Source organism: Littorina saxatilis, unplaced genomic scaffold, assembly GCF_037325665.1.
Source record: "Littorina saxatilis isolate snail1 unplaced genomic scaffold, US_GU_Lsax_2.0 scaffold_628, whole genome shotgun sequence".
Classification (NCBI taxonomy): domain Eukaryota; kingdom Metazoa; phylum Mollusca; class Gastropoda; order Littorinimorpha; family Littorinidae; genus Littorina; species Littorina saxatilis.
In genome coordinates this window covers 56,630-67,500 of record NW_027126641.1, presented here as the reverse complement: position 1 = coordinate 67,500, position 10,871 = coordinate 56,630, and the positions used below count along the sequence as shown (strand labels likewise).

The 10,871-nt window shown below is 40.9% G+C and overlaps 2 long non-coding RNA genes across 2 annotated transcripts in view; both read left to right on the top strand.

Moving 5' to 3' along the window:
- Positions 1–3,150, top strand: part of LOC138955141 (uncharacterized) — a 9,345-nt gene extending 6,195 nt beyond the window's left edge. The window contains exon 6 of the long non-coding RNA XR_011452120.1: positions 3,060–3,150. This is a non-coding gene — a long non-coding RNA (uncharacterized lncRNA). The remainder of the gene's footprint in view (positions 1–3,059) is intronic.
- Positions 3,151–8,027: 4,877 nt separating this feature from the next.
- Positions 8,028–9,753, top strand: LOC138955143 (uncharacterized). The gene is made up of 3 exons (XR_011452121.1): positions 8,028–8,185; positions 8,764–8,885; positions 9,275–9,753. It is a non-coding gene; the product is annotated as an uncharacterized lncRNA (long non-coding RNA).
- Positions 9,754–10,871: the final 1,118 nt, after the last annotated feature.

Below are 10,871 nucleotides of genomic sequence, written 5' to 3'. Positions count from 1 at the left end.
CCCATAATTCATTGTGTCGGTCCCCACTTTCTGTGTCGGACCCCACTTTCGACCTAATTTCTCTGTGACGGACCCCACAACCAGCCTATTTTGTGTCGGTCCCCACACCTTCTTGGATTTATGACTTGCCGGTTACTTGTATCATTGTATTCATTGAATCTAATTGTCTCGGAGTTATTTTTCAGCAAAAACCGGCAAGGCAGCACCTTTTGTGATACCAAGTAAGTCAGATGACATCAGTATGTGTGTGTGTGTGTGTGTGTGTGTGTGTGTGTGTGTGTGTGTGTGTGTGTGTGTGTGTGTGTGTGTATGTGTGAGAGAGAGAGAGAGAGAGAGAGAGAGAGTGAGAGAGAGAGAGAGAGAGAGAGAGAGAGAGATTGACACCTTTCCAGATCACTCCGGTTATGCGACACTACCGCGAGCGTCACTACCGCGTGTCACACTACCGCGAGTACGACACTACCGCGTGTAACACTACCGCGTGTCACACTACCGCGAGTACGACACTACCGCGAGTATAACACTGCCGCGTGTCACACTACCGCGCGTACCACAACCGCGAGTACCATAACCGTAGAGAGAACGCATGCAAACTTACTTCTTGTGAGTTTGTGTTCTAACTTTGATTGGAAGCAACCCATTCTATATGTATTCTGATAGTGTGTTCTGATATTTTGAGTTCTTGGTTAGCATGACAAACATTGAATTAGTGTTCAGAGAACAGACCAGGCCTTTTTGTTTTATATTTCAAGGAAACATTTCAACCTTTGCCTTCAGCCATGGAAGTCATAAAATGACACGCGGTAATGTTATACTCGCGGTAGTGTGACACGCGGTAGTGTTATACTCGCGGTAGTGTCGTACTCGCGGTAGTGTCGTACTCGCGGTAAGTTCTGTTTCCGTACCCGCGACAGCGGCAGCGACAAAAGAAAACGCGCGCAAACGCGTGACGTGTTTCCGTACTTGCGTTTTAAACATGCGGTAAAATCTGTAAACTCCCGCGTTGCCGCGCGACAACGCGAAAAAATCGCTCCAGGACCCTTTCAAAAAAATCGCGTCGCTTGCCGCTTGTCGCGCCGCTAACGCGTCGCGCGTGTGGAAACACTCCTGGTCATTTTCTATGTGCTTGATTTTCGTCGCACCGCTGGAAAAACGCTGTCGCGGGTACGGAAACACAACTTTAGTGTGAGACGCGGTAGTGGTACTCGCGGTAGTGACGCTCGCGGTAGTGACCAGCACCCGATCACTCCACATAAACGCTGGTTCTGGTTGCATTGTGCCGCTGACATACAGCTAATAGGATTTTTACACCCCCGGTATAGGGGTGTGTATAGGTTTCACTCGATGTGTTTGTGTTCGCAAGTAGATCTCAAGAATGAACGGACCGATCGTCACCAAACTTGGTGAACAGGTTCTATACATTCCTGAGACGGTCCTTACAAAAATTGGGACCAGTCAAACACACGGTTAGGGAGTTATTGGTGGATTAAAATTATACAAGGCCTGGTATAGACGGACACCCCCGTTGGTCAAAGGGAAATAACCATTCTCACTGCCACCAACTGAGAAGGTTATTTCCCTTTGACGGGGGTGTAGTTCCTATCGGAGGAATTTCTTGTTTTAATCCTTTTGTGGTATTGCTGATGATGCTGAACATGTATTTTACTAGTTTACCAATATGTATCTTTGACCCTGATAGCCTACGAAAACGGAGCAATCATGGCCCAACATTGGCCCAATGCTGAATTTATTGGCGCGGTGTTGAGCCTTAGTCGGGCCGTTGTCGTAGGCTGTCAGGGTTTATGTAGCCTTGTTCCATTGTATTCTGACTGTCATAAAGTAATTAATTTTAAGAGAAAGCAGTCATGAACACAAGGAGCTGGGAAAAGTTGCCTCTTACAACAAGCGTGGATAAAGACACATACTTGACACAGGCAAGTACTCTTTTTATATTTAGTCAAGTTTTGATTTTTTTTTCAATCACCACTAGAAGTCCCTGGGCAGCATTTTGCTCTGAAAACTGAATCTCACATACGACAGGTGGATCTTTTATTTTAAAAATGTGCCAAATTGCATATCTCCAAGGCCGTAAGACTAAGAGTAGATATTGGGAAGGCCAGTTCAAGAAGGTGTGGGTGGATCAACACATAATTTGCTGGTATACTGGGAACCGTCCCAGAGATACATAATGTTATATATTATTTGTGGCATAAACTAATAAAGTTAGTCTCTCTCTCTCTCTCTCTCTCTCTCTCTCTCTCTCTCTCTCTCTCTCTCTCTCTCTCTCTCTCTCTCTCACACACACACACACACACACACACACATACTGATGTCATCTGACTTACTTGGTATCACAAAAGGTGCTGCCTTGCCGGTTTTTGCTGAAAAATAACTCCGAGACAATTAAATTCAATGAATACAATGATACAAGTAACCGGCAAGTCATAAATCCAAGAAGGTCAGTGTGGGGACCGACACAAAATAGGCTGGTTGTGGGGTCCGTCACAGAGAAATTAGGTCGAAAGTGGGGTCCGACACAGAAAGTGGGGACCGACACAATGAATTATGGGAACCGTCACGCCTACGTCACAAAAGTGTGGGGGGACCGAACACAGCCAATTTCACTGACTACTTTTGTTGTTTTTATTATTACGGCTGTTTGGATGGCCCTACAATCTTGAAACTTGGGCTGTCTGCTACAGACATGTTGAACTTTTTGCTGGACCAACGACAGTTCCAAGCAGGCATTTTTTGGTAGGATATTTCTTGCCGATGCTACGAATTATGCAGTTTTGCAGTAAAGTGGAAGGCATTCTACCTAATAACGGCTAAAATATCAAAAACCTTCAATCCAACAGCACCCAGGCATGTAGTGTAAACACTCACAGATCTAACAAGACCATTCTCAGAGAGCAACATTGCGTAATACTACCATAAATGGATGTTTTGTCCGCGAATTTTGGCGTGTGGGAACCGAGTGGGAACCGAACACAAAGGGTCAGGGCACCGAACACAAAGCGTAGGGGAACCGTCACAGTGTCACCGGTGTGGCTTTACAGATTCAGTTCAGAGTTCGAGGCGGTGGTGGTGTTGCGTTACCTCTGAAGCTTTTCTACGTCAGAATCACAGAAGGACTATGTCAAAATAATGGTAATATAATTATCATTCCTAATGATATATTATTCTATTATTTATTATTCCCATCGACATGTATTGTGACAGATATTTTACGTTATTTGTACATATGACCACAATATCACATTTTGCACGGATCGAGACAATCATTGTTCTAGGAGACCGCGCAATAAATGTCGATGACTTTCGACATCTGTGTCAACTGTCATATTTGGTCAAAAATATAAATCACACTTATGTGTTTATCCATTTTAGGTAGGATTATTACTCTTTTTTTTTTTTTACAATTTAACGCACACATACGTTGGCTGATCCATAAATATTTAAGAATCTCAGAAACGGAAACACATACCAACAATCTAACCAGAACATTTTTTAGACCAATATTTCCCCAACCGACACCCAACTGGCCATCCTCTCAAACGACCTCATTCAGGCCTGGGACCACGTGACATCAGCTATACCTGGTGTGGCCCTCGTGAAGGCTCGGACAGAGTGTTCAGGGGTCTCTACCCGTGTTTCCGCGGCTATTTCTTGAAATCCGAGAACAGGCTGAAATAGCATGGGGAGATGTCAAGAAAATAGGGTGGATGCAACCAGCAGCAGTGCTCCCTTTGGTGCAAATAAATCTGTTGTCACAAAGGCAGTATACACAGGTGCGTTGTCATGTTGCAGAATAAGCCCTCGAATACCCGTGTTTGGACGGTGTTTAGCCTTGAATATTTTCGACCATTAGTGGTGGACACAGCAGTCAGACGTGACTGTATGCCTGTCCTCAAGAGTCACAGTGTTTAAATGCCTTGATCTAGCGACGAAAGATGCAAACAATTGTTAGGGCTTGTTGTTATTTGAACTTGGGTCACCTGGTTAAACACCCGAACAGACACACAGTTGTTTGGTTTCAGAGTGGAACTAATTAATTCAGGTTTTGTCACCACTGACGATATTCCATGTTGATTTGGACAAGCCATTGCTCTTTTTCCCGTCACTGGGTTCATGTGGTACCTTACCGGCAAAACGCTTTTGGGCCATTAAATATTTGTGTAAGATCTTTTCAAATGCAGAGCTTTTAATGCCAAGTTGCATCTCCCTGATTACAATTAAGTGATATTCTGTTATTATCTGTTCAACAGCGCCAATGTGTACGAGGATAACGGATGAAATGAGTAGACAAGGGTGGGTATCATTTTTGAGGCTCTGTCTACCCGGTTTGAAATTGCTGTACCAGTTTTACACCACGGCTCTACACAAAGCGTTCATCCTAAAACAGTTCATCCCACTTTCATGCAAATCGGCCTCTTGTAACCCTTATTTTGTAGTTATTGTAAGTTATGGCTCCAAAATCGCGAATTTGAGCTTCATGACGCAATCTCATACATTGCGCGGTGAGTATCTTCCCGAGTCGACCATATACAAACGACATAACTCTGGAACTTTATTTTTTGTGTCAAGCCTCACGATAGTCTATTATATTTGACGGCATGATTTTGTATTTAACGCCATATTGCCAGGAGCCTGGATTCTAAATAAAAATGGAACAGCCCTCGTACATGCAGTTTTTAGTATTCTCGACCAGCCGCCTAAATAAAAGTTTCAGTTGTCCTCTGACGTCACGTATGATTCAAAGAAGGGAAATCCATTGTTCCATGGATGGATTGTCATTGCGGTTTGCTGTTTTAAATTTCTGCTTTTCAGTTAAGTTTTAAATCGTGTGACAATGCAGCTGTTGTAAAGGGATTGCAATTGTCTTCTTAATGTATTTAATTAATACTTAACTTTAATTAAATCATTGCGTAGTGCTTAGTAACATTATATTTCTGTCTGGAATGTTTTTAAAGCAGAAATGATATTGTTTAAAGTATTGCTAAATGGTAGGTTATTGGAACGTTTAATTTATGACCAAACAAAACGTTACATTTACTGTGCTTTGATCAAGTGGTCTTTTAAGGGGACAGACAGACAAACACTTATGATACAGATAATGAACTTGTCTGTCTTTAAGTGGACAGACAGACAAACACTTATGATACAGATAATGAACTTGTCTGTCTTTAAGTGGACAGACAGACAAACACTTATGATACAGATAATGAACTTGTCTGTCTTTAAGTGGACAGACAGACAAACACTTATGATACAGATAATGAACTTGTCTGTCTTTAAGTGGACAGACAGACAAACACTTATGATACAGATAATGAACTTGTCTGTCTTTAAGTGGACAGACAGACAAACACTTATGATACAGATAATGAACTTGTCTGTCTTTAAGTGGACAGACAGACAAACACTTATGATACAGATAATGAACTTGTCTGTCTTTAAGTGGACAGACAGACAAACACTTAAGATACAGATAATGAACTTGTCTGTCTTTAAGTGGACAGACAGACAAACACTTAAGATACAGATAATGAACTTGTCTGTCTTTAAGTGGACAGACAGACAAACACTTATGATACAGATAATGAACTTGTCTGTCTTTAAGTGGACAGACAGACAAACACTTAAGATACAGATAATGAACTTGTCTGTCTTTAAGTGGACAGACAAACACTTAAGATACAGATAATGAACTTGTCTGTCTTTAAGTGGACAGACAGACAAACACTTATGATTCAGATAATGAACATGTCTGTCTTTAAGTTACAGACAAACACTTATGATTCAGATAATGAACTTGTCTGTCTTTAAGTGGACAGACAAACACTTAAGATACAGGTAATGAACTTGTCTGTCTTTAAGTGGACAGACAGACAAACACTTATGATTCAGATAATGAACTTGTCTGTCTTTAAGTGGACAGACATACAGACACTTATGATACAGATAATAGAGACATCCAGATTTGCCTTCGTCAAAAGTTCGTGAGTTCCGATGTTCGCGAGTTTGTTGAAGTGGTGACGTCACATCCCGTCACGGTCACCACTTTCTAATTTCGGTCCAGATCTACGCGAAGTTCTTCGTGCGTTCGTCTGTTTTTCGAAACAGTGATGACGAGTAGTGTTATATATGACGAATCTTTTTTATCGGAATATTCCAGACATCTGAATATGCTGGGTACACAAGCAACACTGAATTTTTTTTTCGATTTTTAGATTCATTCCTGTAAAATCTCCCAACTCTAAAACAAATAGGTCTAGTGGAAAGAAGTGTCTTGTGCAAGAGAGATCAAGGGAGATAATTGGCAGGATATGTCGCCCGTCGACTCAAGTTCTGAGTTTTGTGTGGGTATCCGTGTTCATGCACTACGCCTCCAAAATGAACAGTTTACAGATGCACAGTCCACAGAAGCGTCGTAAAGATATTAAACTTTAACACTGCACACATAAAGCATACTTTTAACATTATGAAAAGGACTAAAAGTACTCACGAAGATTGCTGATTGAGGTTCGTCAAACATGCCTTTTTCACCACGCAGATCCCGATCTTCGGCAAGCAGTGGTGAGCGCCAAAAACCAAGCGCATGCGCATTGAGGCACAAAGTTAAAAATAGAGAGGAAATCCCCACCACCGACGAATGTTCGTCTGACGAAGGTTGAATCTGGATGTCCCTACTGAACTTGTCTGTCTTTGAGTGAACAGACAGACAAACACTTATTATACAGATAATACACTTGTCTGTCTGTCCACTTAAAATACCACTGGGTCGAAGTACAGTTAATGTAACGCTTTGTTTTGCCACAAATTAAACGTCCCAATAACGTACCATTTTTGCTTTATTATTCTGAATGTTGGAACGTTAGTAGCATATCGGTTTTTGTATTATTGCTAATTGGATCAAACAAACTTGCACATACAACTTTCGTCTGTTACATCAGAGATAACTGCATTTGAAGCTAGCGCTAAATAAAGCAGGATTAATGTTGACAGCTACGCCTCAATACCCTGAAGCCTCTGATCCATCTACATGCAATCTGGTCACGACAGCCGCTCCTACTACAGTCCACAGCACATCTAGCGCAACAACGCATCTAAATTACTCACGCAGGGACGCTTCGACCTCTTCACAGCCACCGTCAACAAGTAGGAACTCTATTTTATCAACACCATCGTCTTTACAAATATCATTCGCTAGTTCGAGCTCTGCTTCCTCATCGCCATTGCCTTCACAACAGCCAGCTGCTAGTACGAGTTATGTATCTCTTTTGCAGTCTTTAGTTACAGATGGAATGACTTTGGGTATAGACTATCTTCTTGTCTAAACTGCAGCATTGCTGTGTGGTCCTGTGCGCGCTTTCTGTGCGTTCGTGCTTTTATATAGCCATGCACCGACCACAGGGGGGAGTTCCGTTGTCTTACCGTCGTCGCCATGGCCTTTCCAACACTCAGCTGCTGGTAAGGAATCTATCTCGCGGTCTCAGTTGAGCCTTCAGTAACAACCGTGGTGTCTTCGGGTATTGGCTTTTTTCTTGCCAAGCTGAAGTACTCCGATGTAGCCCTATGAGTCCTTTCTGTGCTTCTATGTACATTGCTCGGGTTGTGGTGTGACACTGTGTTTTAATACTCAGTTCTTTGGCGCTGTTCCCAAAGACTTTTTTTATGTATATATATATATATTTATTCGACTGACAAATTCATGTCATGCTGATTTTCTGTGTTATATTCGAACTCAAAAGAAACGCGAAAATGAATTCTCTTCTCAAATGACAACACATTTTCTTGTAGTTGGTCGGAAAAGAAAGTTCTTTTTTTGGGAGGAGTCTGAACACCATGCCTGCTTATAACCAACACCATAAACAAAATTAATCATTTCAAAAACTGTCACTCAAGATCATTGACAACATTCACCATAAAGTACTGAATAATTAAAGCTTAGAAAAACGGTTGTCAATTCTATGTCAGAAATCGACTTTACTTTTCTTTCCATAAATCTGTGTGGTATAAATATGACCTGTTCTTTCTGTTTTTCAGACCGAAGTTCCTCACACATGTCTACAGGCTCACTGGTGGCTATAATCGTTTCTGTTATCGTCGGTGTCGTCGTGGTCGTTGTCGTCATTGTGTTGATAGTACGGAGAAGGCGCAGAAGGCAAAGAGATCAAAAGCCGTAAGTATAATCTAGTTTTAAATGTGAACAAGTAGTCATCATTCCAAAACACCACACTCAAAAATATGTTGAAAAGGTAAATTATAGAACACAACAGTAAGAAGAATACATATCAACAATTATCAAAGCATCATGAAACTTTTATTTTGTTGGATGGTACCTCCTATTGATGTCAACTAAAGAGTGTTCCAACTTTTTCACGGGTACTGTTACGTATATGGCAAGAGAACATAGGACTGGTTACAGCATGCTCCTTGTTACTCGGTCCCAGATATAATATAATTGATCTTCCTTATACAATTGACCGCACACATATCAATCCGAGTTTTGATATTTCTTGTTTATGATTGAACATTATGATTACTATGAACTGCAAGTGTGCTCTGAAGACGTAATTGGCTGTTTTCAATTCATGTCTCTTGCATTATTCATCCTTGTCCTCGGTCACAGAAGGTCACCATCACTGCTACAGCCATCTCAGAACTTCAACACGTTACCGCATTTTGTCGCGGAAGCGTTTTTACTCTTATCGCAAGCAGCTATGTATCATGTAATCATATCTATTACTTTTTGTATAGGGAAAGGTCTGGCAGTGATGGTACTCGAGGTCAAGCGGTATATGAGAATCAGGGTTTCCATGATCAGCCAGCCAGACACCATGTGGTGGTCAGTTCCAGTGTCAATCCTCGGGATTTGTCGGGTATGTATTCTGCCTTTTAACATTCAGTAAGACTATCATGAGAGTGGGGGGGGGCCTATCTGTTATTTTACAAAGCAGTTACGCTTTTGATTGTCCCTGTCTTAAGGGAAATAATAAATCATCCCAAACAATGTCTTTGTGTCGATGAAACTGGCACTATTTTATCAACCTATTATCTCAATTACAAAACAATAATAATGTGCATCGATAACATCAATAGTTCTTTAGCTGCAAGGGCGTGCGGAAGACCACCAACTGACCTCCGAGTTGACAGGCGATCGACAAGAAGAACAATTTTGCTTTATTATATGATACAGATGTCAAATTCAAGAAAATGACACAATTTACGTTAACTCTGCTAATTCTGACATTAATTCTTCATTCCACAGAGCCCAGAGACTCTGCAAGATGTTCCGACGCTTCCAACGATTACCTTACATCAATGAACGTGTATGACGGTTTAGCCAATCGAAACATCGAACACAACCCGTACGATGCCCCGGCCAATCTGCACAACACTTACGAAGGCGTGTCGCAAAACACAAACGAAAACCGAACTTACGATTCGCTGGTAGTAAGCAGAGACCAGAACGAGGATTATGAAATCCCGGACACAATAAGTAAAAATGATACGAGGTTGGCAGAAGTAAACAGAAACTCCAGTGAATACTACAACCAGCCCAGACTGAAGAAGAGCTCTCATCTTCGTCGCAAGCTGTCTCTTTGTCACAAGTTTCGGAATATCAGAACATTCCAACATGAAGAGTTAAATATTTGATCACGAGAGTACATTACCAAACATTGTTATCATTGCAGAAACGATTACCATATTATTTGTTTCGGGATTTCTTCCGGTGAAACAGGCCATTTTGACACATAGTCAGTTTTGACCGGGAGGTCATTCTGGGCTAGCTGATTTTGACCGGGAGGTCATTCTGAGCTAGCCAATTTTGACCCCCCCCCCCCCCTCCTCCCCCCCCCCCCCCCCCAGTCAGTTTTGACCTCCCCTTCAAACTTCAAGAATAAGTACGTGAGGACATTTTAAAACGAAATATATTTATATGTGCATAATATTTGTTGGGAAAATTACAGAAAAAAAGAAAAAAGAGAACAAATCTAAAAAAAAAAAATTTTAAAAAATTTCGACGCTTCCTTTGAAACTTCAAAAATAAGTACACTAGGACCTTTTAAAACGAAATGTACGCACAAATGAATGAATCTATGCATCTCCACAAGTTTGGGGGGGTCGAATCAGCTAGCCCAGAATGACCCCCCCCCCCCTCCCCCGGTCAAAACTGACTAGGCCAGTCAGTTTTGACCTCCCCTTCAAACTTCATCAATAAGTACTTCAAGACCTTTTAAAACGAATTAGATGTACATGTAGACATCAGTTGGTGGAAAATGATATTTAAAAGAAAAAAAATCAACAAGAAAACTAACTTTATTTTCTAAAAAAAAAAAAAGAAAAAAAAGTCGCGTAAGGCGAAAATACAACATTTAGTCAAGCTGTGGAACTCACAGAATGAAACTGAACGCACTGCAAAGGTTTTTTTTACAATGACCGTAGTCCGCCGCTTGTGCAAAACGGAGTGAAACTGACGAGCTTGTTCAGCGCGGTAGTGGTTTCGCTGTGCTGCATAGCACGCTTTTCTGTACCTCTCTTCGTTTTAACTTTCTGAGCGTGTTTTTAATCCAAACATATCATATCTATATGTTTTTGGAATCAGGAACCGACAAGGAATAAGATGAAATTGTTTTTAAAAATCAATTTCGGAAATTTAATTTTGATCATAATTGTTATATTTTTAATTTTTAGAGCTTGTCTTTAATCCAAATATAACATACTTATATGTTTTTGGAATTAGGAAATGATGTAGAATAAGATGAACGTAAATTTGGATCGTTTTATAAAAAAATAATTTTAATTACAATTTTCAGATTTTTAATGACCAAAGTCATCAATTAATTTTCAAGCCTCCAAGCTGA